Genomic DNA, 21458 nt, shown 5'->3' on the forward strand with positions numbered 1-21458 from the left:
CTGACGTAGCCCTCCAAAGTTGGATTACCTTTTTCTTTTCTTTTTTGATACGCTCTGTATAAACTGCCCCCCCCCCCCACGTTTCATATGCAGCGCTGGCCATGCAATACCTGACATGCTGGAAACATCTATTTTCCACTCAGTCATCCTCTGATGTCACAAGCTTCCATGTTTCATTAAGATTCAACCATTTGGAATGTAAAATTGTCAAATTCAGTGAAGTGTAGTAAGTCCTTTAATAAAGTGACTTCGTTAAAAAAAAAATGTTTGATAATCTCGAGGACTCATTGTGATTTATGTCACCTACATTAAAAAAGTCGTTTTCCTTTTCCTGTATAGGGTCTACCCTGCGTATTTCGTAAGTTTTAAGGGACAGGTTCATCTTATACATGTGTGCATTGAGATGATGCAGCAATATTAGAAGAGCAAATCAATAAGAGTTTGAAGAAAATCGGACACTCCGTTCAAAAGTTATAAATCTGAAATTCAAGTGCCACAGTACACATTCCTTCGACTTGTTACTGATCTATGGTAAGGGTAATGCGATTCCCCCTGTTTTCTGAACGAGGCAAGTCAAGTGCATTTTTATTATGCAAGGAAACTGATGATATGCCGAATTTTCTTTTTAAATTCTTTATATAGTTGTACACATGTGGCATAACAACATTGATATTTCTTTGTAAATCAAGGTATTGTTACTTTACACATTTAAAACACACAAAAAGGCAATCATTACGGAAAAACCCCCACTGTGTACTTTTTGTGAATCCTGTATTAGCATATCCACGCTCGTTGTTTGCATGTCTTTTTTTTTTCGTATAGACCTCATGTGGAAATAGATTCAGTTCAATTCAAATCAACTTGTACGAATTTGAACGGAAAATTCGCTAAATTGAGATAAACTTCTCAATAAAACCGTCGTAACTAGAACTCTTGAGATTCTTGTTTCAATTAATAGTCTCCGGACAATCTTCTAATGTCTAAAGAACTTTACCAGTGAAACCATGGCACCTCAAATCGTCCTCATCACCGGCTGTTCGTCCGGCATCGGTCTCTCCACTGCGGTCCACCTGGCCAAGAACCCGAGCCAGTACCTGGTCTACGCGTCGATGAGGAACTTCGCGAAGAAGGGCGACCTCGAGAAAGAGGCAGGAAGTCTTCTCAACAAGTCTCTCTTCATCAACGAGCTCGACGTCACCAAGGAAGACCAAATCCAGAGAGAACTGAAGGCTATCACGGACAAGCATGGCCGCCTCGATATTTTGAGTAAATTGCTTTTACTTATCATTCACTCAGTTCGATGCAGTTGTGTTGAGACTTAAATCCTATTACTTATGATCTTGAATTGATACTGATACTCCCCTTAACCCAAAGTTCAATTTGGTGCAAAGAAGAAAAAGAAGAAGAAGAAGGAAGAAAAAAATGTGGCATGACCTTCTCCTCGGTGATTTCTTTGATTTTTTAGGTTTGAATATGGACTTTGTGAAGCCCTTTGGTAATTTGTAATGTCTTACTCGGACATATAAATGTGAAAGAAATTATCTATCTATGTTTGACTGGACTTGGACATTAAATTTGAAGATAAGTTTAATATCATATTATGTTGATACATAGTTATATTCCATGAATTAAGAAACGACGGAAAGAAATTATATAACAGTGTTTAACAATATTCTAATAACTCTACATACATTTTCAAATAATTTTCTAATAGCGAAATCCCGTTCTAAAAACCATGGTAATAACGATATTCCCGTTATAAACTACCGTTCCCGGGGAATTCTATATAGCAAGTGTCGCCTGTACGTGCTTACATGGGAGATGACTGATAGCCAGGGAAATCATGTCAAATAGACATGATAAAGACAGAAATACATTTATCGATGATAGTAATGATTAGATAGTAAATAATTTCCACTTGACTTCTATTCCCTATATCACCAGTTAACAACGCGGCTTTTACATACATGGGTCTCTTCGAAGATATGTCCTCTGACCTTGTACGGAACATGGTTGACACCAACGTCATCGGTACGGTTCGGTTGATCTAAGAAGTGATGCCCGGGATGAAAGAGCGAAAGTCTGGCCGCATCATCAACATCAGCAGTATGGTCTCTGCCCTTCGTGAGTAACGACAATATACGTATAACGCATGCTGATGCCATCACAAGAAAACTATACACATACGCACATAAACTATTCATATGAAAGGCTCGAGGTTGTATATCACATTGTTAACAATACTGTCCCTGGATGAAAGTACTACAGTTTCATATTTGGAAGTCGTACTCATAGGTACATAAGATGCGGAGAGGAGATAGAGGTGGAAAATAATTTCAATAGGGGAAAAAAAACTATTCATGATCGCATAGGTCTACTGGTATAGGCCCTATAAAATAATGGATTAATCATTCGTGATCATAGTTACACTTTTACACTTGAATAAAATGAAATGAAGTGAAATGAAATGAAATGTATTCATATTTCACATAGTTGTGGACATAATGTATGATATGAATACATTATATATGTATACACATAATATATATATATATATATATATATATACACACATAATATATATACAAAATATCGTATCATTTTTTGCTTGTAATTACAAGTGTGAAGGGACTACTAAGAAGCATTGCATGTAAACTTTAGACCCCTGCTGAAAACAGACAAATTACTAGTATGTAGTTTAACAATTTCAAAGAAAGGCAAACTGCTACAACGAATGCACAATGACACAATTATGACACCTGGTTATGAATGTAATTGTAAGGTTACATTGTACAGGTTTATATACAAAGTGCTTTTAAATCCCGTGTGTATTTATATGCTATAACTGACAGCTGATGAATAAAACAGAAGATTATCATCCAAGTATCCGTTTTGAAAATACTTCTAGAAAACATTGGTTGAAATACACAGACATTTAACTCCATGAAATCAAGCAATTGCTTGTTAGTGGACCTCTCAATTCTTTTCTTTTTCTCAATTGAATCATAACTTTGTATTTTTTTTGCCAGTATGCATATCTTTATCTGTATCGTTTATCCTTTATGTCGAATGTATATCAAGTATATATTTATGATATAATTCCTGATTTATTCTGTTATGTTTTGTTGAAAAAAAAAGAATGAAAATAAATGAATTGAAATGAGTTGAATTTAATAACTATTAATACTTAGCAAAACATATTTTGAGCTTATATCTAAAGATATTATAAGCTTATTGCTTGTTTCAATGAATGATCGAAAAAATCCCAGTGCTTAGGACCAGTAAACGTACAATTTTCTATTTAAGTAAGATAAGAAATCATTCGCTTGTCTCGTTCAGTAATCGTGTACAACTTTATTCTTTTGGAACATCTCCTCAAATACAGCGGGGGGAACGTTAATTTCTACATTGTACATTGAACAACCCAGCTGAAGTCGATATAAATAAGTAATCTTAAGAATGCGGTTTTCTCTATTAAAACGAGACATCAGTATTTAATCACTAAGTGCAATTGCATATCAATCGCATTGCTCTTTTCTGTAACAAAAGTACTCTGTGTATTTACTCTACATCTTCATAAAATAAATTTGAATCATCAGCAAAGAGGATAGAATAAAAACACTGGAAGAACATTGAATGTCAATGTCATCACATAGATATAGAACAACAATGGTCCAACAAGGCTTCCTTGGGGTACCCCACACGTGATTGGAACAGTAGACGAATTATATCCACCTTTGGCTACGAATTGCTTTCTTCCCGAAAGATAGCTCTCGAATCATTCTAGGGCCTTACCTCTAATACCATAGTGCGCAAGTTTGTATAAAAGAATGTCGAGATTTATAGTATCGAACGCTTTAGAGAAATCTAAGAACAAACCGATACTCTGACAGGATTTTTCAGTTGACGCTGATATGGTATTGATTAAACTTAGAATGACTCGAGTTGTGCTATGTTTTTCTATAAAGCCAAATTAGGAGTCAGATACGATATTGTGATATTGAAGGAAGATAATCGTCCTTGAATAAACAATTTTTCGATAACAAAATTAACAACGATATCGGGCGATAACAATTGTTAAAGGGATGGTACAGTATTGGTGGAGATGAGAATTGGGCTTTTAACTTTTTGCAAGATACCAAGAAGTCACTTATGATAAAGTACAGAGCATACCATTTTAAGAGGAAATCAAAGTTTAGTTGATGAAAATCGGGTTTGGAATGACTGAAAAATCCAAAAACAAAGTAAAACAAAGCAATCGTAGTAAAGTGTGGGTCCCACACTTTATTAGAATCACTCTTTTTTGGATATCTCAGCCATTTCAAAACCTATTTTCATCAAATAAACGTTGAATTATTTATAGAATTACATGCTCTTTCATATTTCATAAGAGGTTTCTCGTTACCTCACCAAAAAATGTTAGAAATCTGAAATTAGGTCTCAACCAAAACTATACAGTCCCTTTAATATATACTTTGTCTCCTCTCTTGAACATGGAGTCACCTTTGCGAGTTGGTATCTAACCATATTGTAGCGAAAAGTTGAATAGAAACAGTACAGGATCTACTATAAAATGTATAATGTGTTTGATAAGACACTGAATGTTATTAGGGGTTTTGTTTGTTTTGAGCTGAAGTACAATTTTAATTATAATTCTTGCCTTAATTGATTCGTATCGTCCTAATAGTATAGTATAGTATAGTATAGTATAGTATAGTATAGTATATATAGCATAGTATAGCAGGATATCATTTCAGTATAAGATTCAGCCTTGGTTATAGAAATGTCTGCATTCGTACCGTATGATATTTTTAACCTCGTTCTAACTTGTCTCCAAATGCAGCCTTTCCTTTTTGCACACTATACACCGCGACCAAGTGTGCCATGGAAGGACTCACAGAGTGTCTGTATCCCGAACTACGACCTTTCAACGTCTGGTGGGTGAACTATCAACCTTTGATTTTTTTTTCTACAAGGAAAAGTGATTTTATCAAAACAAAGATCGTAATATAAAATGATAATCGCAAGATTGAGATAAGTGATTAAATGTAAAGAAAGCCGGTGAAAATTGCGTGCTTCCAAGCAGAAGGTTGCGTGTCGGGATTTCAGCTCTGCTAAGAAGAAAAAGAAGAAGAGTGATAATCATAATCACGATAGAAATTTATTTGTTTATTTTGAAACCTGGAGGGTATGATTAAACATGCCATCCTCCTCCTCATCTTAAATGTGAAGGGGGGGGGGGGGGTGTGATGCATAATCCCCCGCTGTCTACGCCCCTGGATACTGCAGTCCATTTGGAATGTTTCTAGGGTCGATGGTAACCCTCACTATTGATTAGCTTTGCCTGGATAGATTTTTCGAGAACTTCATAACATTCTAATGCACTTAACGGATGAAAAAAAAAAAAGATGTTTATATGAAAAAAAAATGCATTCAATATCTCACTTATATTGCAATGCCTGGCACTATAGCTTATCGTAGAAATTTTGTCAAGCAATGTTATTTCGAAGAAACAGTTACGACTGCTAAAATATCTACTGTACAGTCAGAGAGAGGTTGGTAAAACGCGCTTCGTTCCTTCCTCGACACTGCGGTCTTGCTCGCGTCTCGTCTCTCTCTTTTCTGTCTGTCTGTCTGTCTGTCTGCCTGTCTGTCTGCCTGTCTCTCGATCCACTTTCTCCCACGTTCTCTCTTTCTCTCACAGGATCTCAAGTGTATGCCCTGGTCCAGTTCACACAAAGCTTCAAGAAAACGCCGGTGGAATTCCACAAACTGCCAACACAGATTCGCCATCGACTAAGGTCAGGGTTGGCCCTCACATATAACATTGTATAATTCATATGAATGTACAAAATCATGTTGCGAATAATCGCCTTATCATGCTGCCCATGAACCTGTTTGATTCGTTTTGATCGTTAAAATATTAATATTAAGTGCTTAATTGAAAGTTTTGCTATTAAGCTTATGAGCTCTTGAAGGGGTTACAGTAGTTACATGTAGTGGGTGCTCTTTGAATTCCGACGATGCTTCTGCTTCATTTTTTATTTCTTGCTATTATCATCATCGTCAGTATCATAATATAGTCTCCTTAAGAATCATTGTCTTTGCTTCCAAACGTAGGAGCATAAAATAAAATCTGTAAGTAACAAAGTAAAAAAAGCAACAACAGCAACAAGAATGACATTAAGAGCAACCAGAGATGATCATGATGGTGCTGTAATAGACGGTATCAAACTGCGGGTCCGTCTAGAAACTAAAGAGCACCCAGCTGACCCTTTGGAGCTGCCCGGTACTGGAGGGTATATGATCCCCAGAGTCTCCAGTTCTTATTGTTGTTAATGTTTTTATTTCCACTCTTTTCATTGGAAAGTTAATGACATCGGAATTCCACATATTCGTGTAGTCTATGCGTTGTTTTTCTGTAGTCCTAACCATAATTGTTAGAATCTTATTTATAATTTCTGTCATAATTTTTATGGTAGATCACAGTTATAGGAAAATAAATCCTATACATGTATATCTCCGCTCCAACGTCAACGTTAACAAGTAGGCATGTTTACTACTATCATGCCTCTGTTATTGCATCGACCATCGCATAGATTGTCTTTATCACAAACTGAGTACAGACATGGTGTCAAAATTTCCAAAATTGTTTCATACATGCCAATCACCGCTAGGTCATGTTTGTGTATCTATCATGTCAGTCACTCTTACGTACCCATATATCCATATTTACTCTGCAGCTGATGGGGAAATCCTTCGACAATTTGTTAAAACACTTAAGCCCCTTCTTCCAGACGGGAGACGACATCGCCAAGGTAGTCAGCGAGGTCCTCGGCGCCCCAGAGCCCAAGCTCCGCTACCCCACCAGCGACTTCGTCAGCAGTTTTTACAAAGATCGCTACGTGGATGGTATCGGGGCGAAAGCCACGCTGGATATGTACGAGATGATTAAGTAGGCATTCTCCATTGCCATAACAACCGCCTCAGGCCGCAATAATCGTATATTCATCTGAACTTGATTACAGTATGAGGTCATGGAATGCTGCATCATGGCGAATGAGAAGAAAGGTTCAATAAATACGGCGAGTATTTGGGAGGAAACCCATGTTTGGTTTCTGTCTGTCGTCTTTGTAGTCTAGTCAGTTTAGCATTCTAAAAGTCAGGACAGACGCGTTTTTAAATGATAAATGATATAAAAAAAAAGTGTCATGCTTCAAACTTGATATCATCTTTTAGTAGTTTCTGTGCATTTATTTTACCTACTGTGAAATGCAGAATTTACATACTTACATTAACACCGTTACATTTCGGATATATACTATTACCTTGAATTAATGTTGTTAATAAAAAAGGAATAAAACTAAAATATGGTAATATACACTCTGGCTCGTATCTAGGATGAAGATGAAAGAATGAACCAGACATGGAAGAGTGATAAAGTATCAGAAATGTCGAACGACAGCCCCGGCTCGCTGCAATTACAAATCTGTGTGTTATACGGCTACAACCTATTAATTCGCTAGAGAATGAATAGTTCTTCGAGCAGTATACTCCGTGAAAGTATGATAGGGTGTCTTCAGATGGTATGATGTTTGTAAGATGTGTTTTTTTTTTCTTGCTAGTTTCATTTTTCCTCCTCTATTTTTGGAGATGTTTCAGATGAAAGGTTTTCTTACTTTTAAAGTCCTCATTCCGTCGTGAGATTATTACAGTTGATCTTTCACCTAGATATTTCTTTGAATACACCTCGGCACATTGTTCAGAGGTGCTTTTAGCACATCTTCTTTCGTGAACAACGCATGACTCTTTGATTCCAAATAAATTATGTTCAAAATAAATCAAGAACTCAAGCTCAAACTCAAGTGTTCTTGATTCATCTAGAACACTACCTTGAGAGCGAGCAAATCGCTCGAAAATTTGAGTGCCAAAATAAACTCTTGGTGATTAAAGCATGAACTTGATTTCAGGTTTATTTTTGATGATATCATTACACCAACACGAGAACAATTAACCCATATATATATATATATATATATATATATATATATATATATACATATATATAATTCAATATGACAAAATTTGTTAATTGCCGTAGACAGAATGTTATACTGAAAGACTTTTAGCCATGAACATCCAATCATGCAATTCTTATGTGAAACTGCAATGTCATCATCCTTGCTGACTGTGATTTGCTATGAATCCTGAAAATATTCTTATTCCTTATCCCAATGACTACAAACTTTGTTACTCTGTACCACGTCTAAGATTTTTTTTAGATGTTCAACAACGAAAGTCTGCAAATCATCCCTTAAATCAGGGTTGCAAACTGTCGTATGAGATTACCTAATAAAAGCTGATAAAAGTAGCCCTTTTCAAACACCATATTTACAGATTTCTTCAAATAGTTCATCATTACTTCAATCTCATTATTAAGTGAGTAGGTCCGATGTCATGTCTTAATGATGTTTTCTTCATACATATGCATTACTCATTACTGTCGGCAAAGACTTCAATTTAACTCAAATCGCACAAACGATACAGTAATCAATATTTTGGAAAAACGGAGGTACCATACATTTACGCCTGTTCAGAGCTGTAGAATAACAATCTAGAAGTTGATTATATTTTGACAGCTAAGATATAAAATTGATTGTTATGTTTCCCTTTATTCCGGACCAATACATTTCTTCTTAGGGACGTAAAACTTCAAATTTAAAGATCTTAGCAGTTAGTGCCCAGCCATGATATTGATTATATACATATTTGTTTCATCAACACATATATATCTACATAAGATTCAAAGAGTCATAAGAGTAAAATGACAATTAAAGATCTTAGCAGTTAGTGCCCAGCCATGATATTGATTATATACATATTTGTTTCATCAACACATATATATCTACATAAGATTCAAAGAGTCATAAGAGTAAAATGACAATTACAAATGAGAGCTTTTCTGTACAATCATCAAATACTCTTCGAAGTGGAAGCGGCAGCGACACGATTCATCCCATGAGGTATTGTCACGCCAAAACTCCATCACCTTTTCCACCAAAGCCTTGGGAGCTGTTTGTCGAAAGTAGCTGGTCATTGTGAAAAAATCTAAAATCTTGTTTCCGAAGTCGGATGTAGCGTCAAAAAGCTCGGTGACGTTCATCGTCAGCTGCAGCGGTATCTCTGTGACGTCACATCCTCGCACTTGGGCCTCTCTTCTGACGTCCTCGTTTGTAAAGACGATATGACCGTCTTGTCGATCAAGAATTGGTATTGCCTTCCTCAGCTTGGCAGACACGCTGTGCTCTGGGTTAAAACAATCATAGCGAGGACAAATTTGGATTTGTTATAGGTACTATATGATACATTATAAACACATGCGCACAAAGGTTCACACATCATAGACCCCTACACACTATTCCGGCAAGGAAACCCGGGACAAAGTAAACCAAGAATTTTGTCCGGCTGGAATACGGACGCAAGGCAAAAAGAAACAAAACTGTTGTTATAAGAGTTTTTTTTTCTGGACTAGGACTACCAATATAAATGACAATAAAACATATATTCTCAAACGACCGGTTTTATGAAATACTATATACCTCATATCTAGAATCCTCTCATCTGATTGGTTAAAAGGGGAGTCATGAAAATAACTGTGCCCGATTGTTGATCAAAATGACGTCATGATTTACGTTTGGAGACAGTCGCAACAACCCCGTACACATAGATCACTCATATGTTACGTACACGCACCAATGATACGACCGCCGCGCTGTCGATCAGCGTTGATTACGAATGCTACGGTATCTATATTTCGGAATCTATATTTTATTAAAACAAATAATGACAGCTTGATATTCGGGGCACAGTTATAAAGTGTAGGTCCTCGGTGATGTGAAAACCAGAACTATGCCCTCACCTTCGCTTCGGGCATAGTTATGGTTTTCACATCACCTTGGGCCCATAATTTTTACTAAAAGGCGAAGAAAGAGAGACTGCACGTGATGCTTACAGAGGAGGAAGAGGACATAGCAGAATTTTGAAGAATATGAAATCATCTACACCTGGAGGAAGACGGACTATAAAAGCAATTAGGACATCAAGAAAAAGCCTTTGGAAAATCAGCACGTCTTTGTTTATAACAATACATTGCTGCAAAAGAACCAGAAGTTGAGGAGCCTCTTCGAGGTATACAGTATATTTCTTCTCTTCTGCATGCTAATAAGTTGACTGACTGCAGATCGACAGTCGAATTGGAGTACATCGGGGCACATCGGGCACTTTTCAGCTCTCTGAACGGGGTGACAGCTTGATAAAGCCCCCGTTCCACTATCACGATCTGGACCCCGATCTGTCCCGATCTAGCAGATCGGGAGAGAGCGGCAAAAGCGTACGGGGATCGGAAGCATCGTAGCAGCAGCGTGAGGAGGTCGGGGTTGGAGTGGGCATTTTTTCAGATCGGGAAGAAATTTTGAACCTGTTCAAAATTTCTTCCCAATCTCCGCGATCAAACTTGACCTATTTTCAATCGTACGGCAAGCGGGGAGAGCGTAGTGACAGCGTAAACGCAGCGGGGAGAGCGTTGTGACAGCGTAAAAGCAGCGGGATGAGCGTAACAATGTTTTTCTGAGCGTAGTAACATCAGCACAAGAACGGGATGAAAACTTACACAAAAATGTCTGCCAGAAGAAGATCAAGGAGATCGAGAGGCAGAACTGTTGAGGAGGAGGAGGGCATTGTCGCTGCACCTGTCAGGGCAGAACATGATGAAGAAGGAGCTCAAATTTTCGAAGAAGGAGAAGAGATGAAGAAAAGAAGAGAAGAAAGCAGCAAAGCAGCTACTTTAAAGGCGAAAAAAGAGAGACTGCACGTGATGCTTAAAGAGGAGGAAGAGGATATAGCAGAAATTTGAAGAATATGAAATTATCTACAACTGGAGGAAGACGGACTATAAAAGCAAGGACATCCAGAAAAAGCCTTGGAAAAATCAGCACGTCTTTGTTTATAACAATGCATTGCTGCAAAAGAACCGTGAGTTGAGGAGCCTCTTCAAGGTCCACAGTATTTTTCTTCGGTTCTGCATGCTAATAAGTTGACTGACTGCAAATCGACAGTCGAATCGGGGTACATCGGGGCACATCGGGCACTTTTCAGCTCTCTGAACGAGGTGACAGCGTGATAAGATCGTATAGATCGTTCAGAGCGTAGATACAGCGTGCATCGATCGGATAACATCGGCAACATCGCACTGACAGCGTAGCTACATCGTTCTAAAGCGTAGCTGCAGCGGCAGAGATCGTAATGCCTCATTCCCGATCATACCTAAGAGCGTAGCAAGCACGTGTTAGTCGTAACTGTAGCGTACTTACAGCGTTCTAACATAGTACTGTGTCCAGATCGGCTCAGGTTTTACCCGATTCTTCCCGATCTGAGAAAATTGTCAAATCGTAGCGAGAATGGCATAGTGGAACAGGAGCTTAGCAGGGGCTTAAAAGAACTCTGAAAATAGCCTTTATTCGTCTTCATATAAAATTCTTCATATGAATCGTACTATAAGGCCTTATATAATTTTGATTAGTTTCGCTTGAAACAATGACATTTACTCAAATAAGCTTTCAAGTCAACAAACCTACAATTTGACCAATTTGGTCGTTTGGGCGCAAAGGCAAACATATACGACTTATTTGCAACAACAACCAGACAAAGAAACAAACAAAATCAAAAACAACTAAAAAAAGTTTGCAGCATCCCTGCAGGTTTTCGCTGTATTAGCTTATATGGAGGGCAACATTAGTATCTAAATTTATTTTGAACGGAATTTCCCACTTCTTTGCAAAATCTTACTGACTTTCCATTCTGAAATTATCAAATCTTTACAAAAAATGACACTAAAGAAATGGCTTGCCTTAGCCGTTGAGGGCGCAATATCCAATCGCCTCATATCTAGATTTATTTTGAATAAAATTTCCCATTTGTGAATTACTTCTTATCGACTTTTCCTTCTGACATTAACAAATCTAGCGAAAAGGTGGCATTTATGGTGGCTATTTCGAAAAATGCACTTTACGATGGCATGGTATCAAAATTTACTTTGAATGTAATTTCCCGTTGGTTTGCAAAATCTTATTGACTTTCCATTCTGAAATTAGCAGATTTTAACGACAATGACATTTATGGCAGCCATTTTGAACAAAAAGGCTGTTATATGGCCGTTAAGGGCGCAATGTACGATGGCCATGCAAATGCAGTATCGAATTTAATCTGAATGCAACTGCCAACCTGTGTACGAAGTTTGGTTCTTTTATCCCACAATGCACAATTATTCGGCTTTGCCGAGATTTTTCTCCATTGAGATTCTTTTTCCGGGGATTTTTTTCTTCTTCCTCCTCCTCCTCCTCACTAATTTATGGGGCAGCAAGTGTCGAGCGGTCTATTCATTACAATATCGGTCATTTCGTCGACGAAATGAGTATATTAAATTACCATTTTCTAACAAAATACGGTCATTTAAACATTTCGTTACTAAATACACCCCTTTCGCAACGAAATGCAGTCATTTCGTAACGAAATAAATATTTCGTCGATTGAATTATCATTTCGTTACGTAACAGGCCAATAATTCATTTCGTCGACAAAATGACTAATTTTGTAACGAAATGGACCATGCGACACCTGGCGCCCTATACTACTTGCTGTTTGTTGTGTTAATTTTGTTCAAATTTCGTAGGGATTGTTTTGGGTTTTTTTTTCTTTCTCTTTTATGATGCATTTCAAAGCACTGACGAAGACCAGTAAAGCTGTCAAAAGCTCGGCAAATAGAGACAAAAAGGAAAAAACACCCTATATAGTATATATACACACACACGACCACACACACACACATACACACATGCCTCATTCATCTAAAGTTACGTTTATAACATTCATGTGTCTATGTGTCAGGGACGGATCCAGAAATTCCGTAAAGACGGGACAGCTTTGCAAAATTAAAGCGGGGGCTCATGCCCCCCTTTTTTTTCGACTTATTTCTTTTGTTTTAGCAACAAAAAAAAAAAACAAAAAAAAAAAACTCAAACAAACAAAAACGGGGGACGGGGGAGCCGCCGGGAGCGCTCTCCCCTGGATCCGCCACTGATGCGGATGTGTCAATACGCTCAGATGGTAAACTGGCACCTCGTCTACACCCACACTGTCCACTGTTCACCTAGTCTAATGCCATCTCGTCTAAACTCGCTTCGTCTACTACCAACTCGTCTACCAACCATTTTGTCTATATGCCAATTAGTCTAATTGCCATTTCGTCTACTAACCATTTAATCTAATCTCTAATTTGTCTAAGTCACATTTCGTCTAATACCCATTATGTCTATTGACCATTTCGTCTATTAATCATTAGGTCTATGAATAAAATAGTCTACAGCTCAGTTTGTCTAATAGCCAATTGGTCTACATCCACCTTGTCTAATACTCAATTAGTCTAATAATCAGTTAGTCTACACCCAACTCGTCAACTCCCAACTGGTCTACTCCCAACTGGTCTACTCCCAACTGGTCTACACCCAACTGGTCTACTCCCAACTGGTCTACTCCCAACTGGTCTACTCCCAACTGGTCCACTCCCAACTCGTCTACACCCAACTGGTCTACTCCCAATTCGTCTACTCCCAACTGGTCTACTCCCAACTGGTCCACTCCCAACTCGTCTACACCCAACTGGTCTACTCCCAATTCGTCTACTCCCAACTGGTCTACTAGTTACATAGTTTTTTTTTTTGTCTACCCTAAACTCCTTACTTAAGTCTACTTCATCCAGTTTCCTTTCCCATTGAAATAGGTTGAACACTCTTGGTGCCCCATTTGGTTTGGAATTTTTTGTTCTAATTATGACAATTTTATTACTTTTTATTAAAAAAAATAATGTCACAGTGTGAAAAACTTGCTGTGTTACATTTCTGCTGGATGTGTAATTTATATCAGAAGCAATCACGCAGCATTTTAATATATGTCCAAACTTCAACACTCCATCCAAATTCACCTTTGATACACAATCATAAGTATGGTAAAAATACGGCCAGGATGTTGACTGGATAGTCGTGTCTCTAATATGTCTTTATATTCAGCATGTGCGGAATAATTAACAACTTTAGAGAATAGACTATTATTGATTTTTGTACCCTGGCAGGGTTATGAATAGTTCGTGATAGTGAGACGGACTGGACACTAGACAAAGTGGTATACATGTATTCATTATTAGCATGACCAGATAGGAATGATCACTTTGGGTAAATTGTTGAGAGTATACCAGTTGGGAGTAGACCAATATTGGGTATAGACGAGTTGGGAGTAGACGAGTTGGGAGTAGACCAATTGGGTATAGACCAGTTGGGTGTAGACCAGTTGGGTGTAGACTAATTGGGTATAGACCAGTTGGGTGTAGACCAGTTGGGAGTAGACCAGTTGGGTGTAGACCAGTTGGGTGTAGACTAGATGGGTATAGACCATATTGGGTATAGACCATATTGGGTATAGACGAACTAAGAGTTGGACGATATGATAACTAGACAAAGTGAATGTAGACGAGATGACTTGTAGACGAGGTGGGAGTAGACAAAGTGGCAGTAGGCGAAATGAATATTAGACGACATGACAAGTAGACATTGTGAGTATAGACGACTTGGCTATCAGATCAATTGCTCAGTAGACGAAATGCTCCTTAGACGAGTTGGGTATTAGACAGTACGGGTAATGGGCAAAGTGACTACTAGACAATATGTGTACTAAACAAAACAAGTTGTAAAACAAATGGGTATTAGACGAATCGGTAATAGACGATTTGCCAGTAGACCAATTGGAAAATAGACAGAGTGGCTGTAGACGAGGTCACTATAAACCGCTCAGATACACTCTTCAGATCTACAAATATATACATAGTCTTCCTTCTCCTCTTCCTTCTTCCGTTTCAGAGAATCAGATACTTCCAAACATGCTGAGATGAATATTGTTTATTGCACGAATTGACTTTAACGTAACCCAGTAGATCAAATGTGGTTGTGACTGTCCCTTGCATCCTTCCTCACGTTTGGATTTAGTGTATAAACGCTAGAGGATTACGGGATGACGTCTGAGAAAATTTGGCTTTTTAGATGCACTTTATGCTTGTATGAAATATTACCAAGTTTGTTTTGGTTACTCCGTTTCCATTATCAAAAGTAAGACAACAAACACTGCATATATATTCTTCATCATATATTCTTCATCATACTTAGATTCCAGTGTTAGGACCAACAAAAGAGGTTCTTCATCAATCCTATTCTTAAAGCACATTGCGAACAATAAAAGACGATAACGATGTTGTCATAGATTACGTTGCATGCGCTAGATTGACACCGTAAATGGAATGGAGCCCTCGAGATTAGAGAAAGATTAGATTTACCAGAGTTGACCATCAGCAGAAGAATTCCATTTTCCTTCAAAGTGGCCAAGAGTTTATTCATTGATTCTTTGATTTCACCAAGGTAATACAGACTGTTGATGCTGCTTATGAGGTGGAATTTCTCATCCTCGTCGCCACGTCCGTCAAAGTATTGACGAAAAGTCGTATGAAAGCACCTCACATCAACAGGTGGAGTGATGTCGGCGCTCTTCAGATTTTGCTCGAACGTCTGGAGTAGGCGTGCATTTGGTTCCACTGCGGTGCAGGATATCTTCTGGTAAAACGGCCTTAGACTTTTCATGAATGCTATTTCATTTTTCCCTGTCAGAGAAGTTGAAGGTACAGGGGAAAAAAAGAAACAAACAGATGAGGATAGATTTACACTGTCATTATGAGTATATCAAAATTAAATGCAAATATTGGGAAAATAACAAAATGATACACGTTTTACCGGATATTAAGATGAAAAACTATATAGGCCTACGGCGAATTTGACATGAAAGAAATAATGGGTGCTGTTCGTTATTCTGAAGGTTCGTTATTCCGAAGGGTCGTTAATCCGAAACACACAAATTCCCTATACCTGGAGGTTCGTTAATCCGAAAATGAAAAAGGGTTCGTTAATCCGAACATTTGTGGCGTTATTCCGAAGGTTCGTTATTCCGAAGATTCGTTAATCCGAAAATGAAATTCGGAACAATGAAACTTGGGAATAACGAATCTTCGGACTAAAGAGCCTGCGAAAAAGCGAACCTTCGGAATAACGAGCTGTAACCGACATATATGGGAATGAAGACTTTGAGTTGATAGAGCGAAGAAAATACAATAAAAAAAAAAGAAAACGAGACAAACCTGCCCCAACTCCCACACCCATCATGTTGAATTGTTCGTCAGGTGCAAAGACTTTCTTCAAGGTTCCAAGGACAGTATCTTCAAAGTTATAAGTGATAAGTTGGTATACGGCATCCTTTTGGGCAATTCTTGAATATCCCGTCAGGTACACGTCCTTGTAACGGGTCTCATTTTCAAGCAGTGGCATTAGTTGCGTGGATGGCCACTCCATGTTTTTGTGGTTAGTAACGGTGATTTTGCCGACGCTGATGAAGAAAGGAAAAGGATAACATTATACAAAGAGGCGCGAAAATAAGTTACATCAGGCTGAAATAGTGTTGCAATTTGTAAGAGTGAGAGAGAGAGTAATCAACGAAAGAGATGGAGAGCAAACCAGCCCAGAAATGTTCTCCCTGACTCCCGACCAAGGGCGTACCGAGGGGGGGGGGGGGGGGGTGTTTTGGGTGTTCAAACACCCCCCTTTGCCAAAAGGGGGGTGTTTAAGGTGTTCAAACACCCCCCTTGGGCAAGAGGGAGGTGTTTGAGCTATTCAACACCCCTCTTCAGCAATGCTTAGATGTTGACAAATGAAACAAAAGCTGTCTTTACCGCTTTTATTTCCGTTTTGAATTCCGCATTTCCTTTCTTTTGCGTTCATTTTTTTTTCTCTCTCTCTCTTCCTTGTTTTAATGTTTGTGTGGATGATGATACATTATGGAGTTACATAATATCATACGCACTAAAGAACTCGTGTACAGTACGTGTTAATACTACGACTACGTTACTGCACCGCGCGCGAAGCTGACGCGCAAACAGAAAACCAAATCAAACAAGATAAAAACAAAACATGAATTCCATGAATTCCATGTTTTGTCACGCTGAAATATACAAATTTTCGGCTCGCTCGCTGCGCCCGCTCGCCAAAATTTATCAAAAAAAAAAAAAAAGAAGAACAAAACGTAATGATGACGTGGAAATATAAAAATTTCGGGTCACTCACTCGTAGTAATTCAGAGTATTTTTCCAAGTCCTTAGTTTGTTGGCATAAATCGTTATCTATGAAGCCGTCACTATCCCATCTTGATTAGAATTGTAAGATTTAATAACCAAAAAATGACAAGAATTCCATGTTTTGTAAGGTGAAATACAAAAATTGTCGGCACGCTCGCTGCGCTCGCTCGCCAAAATTTTTCAAAATTTATCAGATTTTATATCACCCTCAAAAAAAAAAACCTTTCAAGTGCTCGAAAAAGCACATCAAGTGGACTTTTTTAAAGTCCCTACCGGGATGGGATTGGGGTTGAACACTGTTGGTATAAATCGTTATCTATAAGACCGTCACTATATCTTGATTAGAATTGTCATTCGAAGATTTAATAACCAAAAATGACAAGAATTCCATGTTTTGTAAGCTGAAATACAAAAATTTTCGGCTCGCTCGCTGCACTCGCTCGCCAAAATTCTTCAATATCTATTACATTTAAAACACCCTCAAAAGACCCCTTCTATAAGTACTTGAAAAAGCACATCATGTGGACTTTTTTAAGTCCCTACCGGGATGGGGTTGGACACTGTTGGAACAAATCGTTATCTATAAGGCCGTCACTATGATTAGAATTGTAATTTGAAGATTTAATAACCAAAAATGACAAGAATTCCATGTTATGTATAAAGCTGAAATATAAAAATTTTCGGCTCGCTTGCTGCGCTCGCTCGCCAAAATATATCAAAATTTAGGGTTGCCTATTTATACATTTAAATCACCCTCAAAAGACCCCTCTTAAATTTATCAGATTTTATATCACCCTCAAAAAAAAAACCCTTTTAAGTGCTCGAAAAAGCATATCAAGTGGACTTTCGCTCGCATTTAATCGTTATGCCATTCTCCTGATGTTACTGCCAGCAACTGCCAGCAGTTGCACCCGGTGCGCCCCCTCCCCTTAATTTCTAAAGCGAAAAAATATAGCTGCCAACGGCAGTTTGGGGACTTAAAATGTCAAAATTTTCAAGCTCGCTCGCTTCGCTCGCTCGCATTTAATCGTAATGCCATTCTCCTGATGTTACTGCCAGCAACTGCCAGCAGTTGCAACCGGTGCAACCCCCTTAATTTCCAAAGCAAATATATATATACATATATATATATACATATATTATTATACATAGCTACAAACGGCAGTTTGGGGACTGTAAAATGTCAAAATTTTCAAGCTCGCTGGTCATACCTCCCCAATCATGAACATAAACCGACACCCCTTGACGACCAGTGGCGGATCCAGGGGGCGCACCGGGCGCCCCCTCCCTCCAATGCGAAAAAATATATATACATGTACCTACAAACGACAGTTTTTGGACGGTAAAATGTCAAAATTTTAAAGCTCGCTCGCTTCCCTCGCTCGCATTTAACCGTTATATTCCATTCTCCTGATGTTGCTGCCAGTAATTGCCAGCAGTTGCGCCCAAAGGCCCCCGCCCGCCCCCCCCCCCCGAATTTCCAAAGCGAAAAAATATAGCTACAAACGGCAGTTTGGGGACTGTAAAATGTCAAAATTTTCAAGCTCGCTCGCTTCGCTCGCTCGCATTTAATCGTTATGCAATTCTCCTGATGCTGCTGTCAGTAATTGCCAGCAGTTGCGCCCGGTGCGCCCCCTCCCCTTAATTTCCAAAGCGAAAAAATATAGCTACAAACGGCAGTTTTTAGCTACAAACGGCAGTTTTCTTCGCTCGCTCGCATTTTATCGTTATGCAATTCTCCTGATGTTGCTGTCAAATTGCCAGCAGTTGCGCCCGGTGCGCCCCCTCCCCTTAATTTCTAAGGCGAAAAAATATAGCTACAAACGGCAGTTTGGGGACTGTAAAATGTCAAAATTTTCAAGCTCGCTCGCTTCGCTCGCTCGCATTTAATCGTTATGCAATTCTCCTGATGTTGCTGTCAGTAATTACCAGCAGTTGCGCCCGTTGCGCCCCCTCCCCTTAATTTCTAAAACGAAAAAATATAGCTGCCAACGGCAGTTTGGGGACTTAAAATGTCAAAATTTTCAAGCTCGCTCGCTTCGCTCGCTCGCATTTAATCGTTATGCCATTCTCCTGATGTTACTGCCAGCAACTGCCAGCAGTTGCACCCGGTGCAACCCCCTTAATTTCCCAAGCAAATATATATATATATATATATATATATATATATATATTATTATAGCTACAAACGGCAGTTTTGGGACTGTAAAATATCAAAATTTTCAGCTCGCTTGCTTTGCTCGGTCGCATTTTTAATCGTTAGGCAATTCTCCTGATGTTGCTGTCAGTAATTGCAAGCAGTTGCGCCCGGTGCGCCCCTCCCATTAATTTCTAAAGCGAAAAAATATAGCTACAAACGGCAGTTTGAGGACTGTAAAATGTCAAAATTTTCAAGCTCGCTCGCTTCGTTCGCTCGCATTTAATCGTTATGCAATTCTCCTGATGTTGCTGTCAGCAATTGCCAGCAGTTGCGCCCGGTGCGCCCCCTCCCCTTAATTTCCAAAGCGAAAAAATATAGCTACAAACGGCAGTTTTGGGACTGTAAAATGTCAAAATTTTTAAGCTCGCTCGCTTCGCTCGCTCGCATTTAATCGTTATGCAATTCTCCTGATGTTGCTGTCAGTAATTGCCAGCAGTTGCGCCCGGTGCGCCCCCTCCCCTTAATTTCTAAGGCGAAAAAATATAGCTACAAACGGCAGTTTGGGGACTGTAAAATGTCAAAATTTTCAAGCTCGCTCGCATATGCAATTCTCCTGATGTTGCTGTCAGTAATTACCAGCAGTTGCGCCCGGTGCGCCCCCTCCCCTTAATTTCCAAAGCGAAAAAATATAGCTGCCAACGGCAGTTTGGGGACATAAAATGTCAAAATTTTCAAGCTCGCTCGCTTCGCTCGCTCGCATTTAATCGTTATGCCATTCTCCTGATGTTACTGCCAGCAACTGCCAGCAGTTGCACCCGGTTCAACCCCCTTAATTTCCAAATCAAATATATATATATATATATACATACATATATTATTATACATAGCTACAAACGGCAGTTTGGGGACTGTAAAATATCAAAATTTTCAAGCTCGCTCGCTCCGCTCGCTCGCATTTAATTGTACAATTATGCAATTCTGATGTTGCTTCCGGCCATGAGGTGCGCCCCCCCCCCCCCCAATGTCTTGACCCACGGTACGCCACTGAACACCCCCCTCTAAAAAATCCTGGGTACGCCTATGCATGCGTTCATACACATATGTTTACCGCTATGATAATGTGTACATGCATAGTGTTCCTCAGAGTATGTATACTACATAAGTAATATATACATTGTACCAGAACAATTACGCAAACAGAAAAACTAACCAGAAATGAATAATATTCATTAGTGGAAAATTGAGCAAAGAAAATGGGATTCCATCGGATCGGGATGGAATCCAATTTTGTTTGCTCAATTTTCCACTAAAGAACAATTACGGTTTACTTATGTTTATTGTTTCAACCCAGAGCAAAGTGTGTTTGCCAAGCTGAGGAAGGCATTCCCAAGTCTTGATCGAGAAGATGTTCATATCGTCTTTACCAACGAGGACGTCACCAGAGAGGCCAAGAGACGAGGATGTGACGTCACAGAGATACCGATTCAGATTACAAAGGACGTCACTGAGCTCTTTGACGAGGGATCCAACTTTGGTAACAAGTTTCTGGATTTCTTGACGATGACCAGCTATTTCCGTCAAACAGCTCCCAAGGCTTTGGTTGAAAAGGTGATGGAGTTTTGGCGTGACAACAGCTCACGGGATGAATCGGGTCGCTACCGCGCCAACTTTGAAGAGTATTTGATGATTGTGCAGAAATGCCGTCATTTGTAATGTATAGTTGGACCATGCAGGTTTCAATCGTACTGCTTTATTAAAAATGTTAAAGGTCCTGTTTACCTTTGGTAAGAGTGATTTTAAGCATTTTCAAGTTGTGACATTTAATGCATCTGCATGACTGTGCAGGTCTGTTGTACCGCAAGATGTCCTACAATATCAACATTTCCGCGATAAAGCCTAAAATATAAGGAGATATTTGTATTTTTCTCAATAAGCCGTAACTGTAGACAGCTTAGTCTGGAAGCATTTTTATCATAACCATTGTTCACATTTTGTATATTTAACAATACCTCACATAGATTTTACCGATTCACATTTTAACAT

At 38.9% G+C, this 21458-nt stretch overlaps 1 pseudogene; it reads left to right on the forward strand.

The window, feature by feature from the left end:
• Nucleotides 1-1004: 1004 nt before the first annotated feature.
• Nucleotides 1005-21128, forward strand: LOC139714243 (retinol dehydrogenase 8-like; annotated as a pseudogene).
• Nucleotides 21129-21458: the final 330 nt, after the last annotated feature.

This window comes from Diadema antillarum, unplaced genomic scaffold (assembly GCF_040938485.1).
Source record: "Diadema antillarum isolate AM-2024a unplaced genomic scaffold, OU_Dant_1.0 seq00002201_RagTag, whole genome shotgun sequence".
Taxonomy (NCBI): Eukaryota; Metazoa; Echinodermata; class Echinoidea; order Diadematoida; family Diadematidae; genus Diadema; species Diadema antillarum.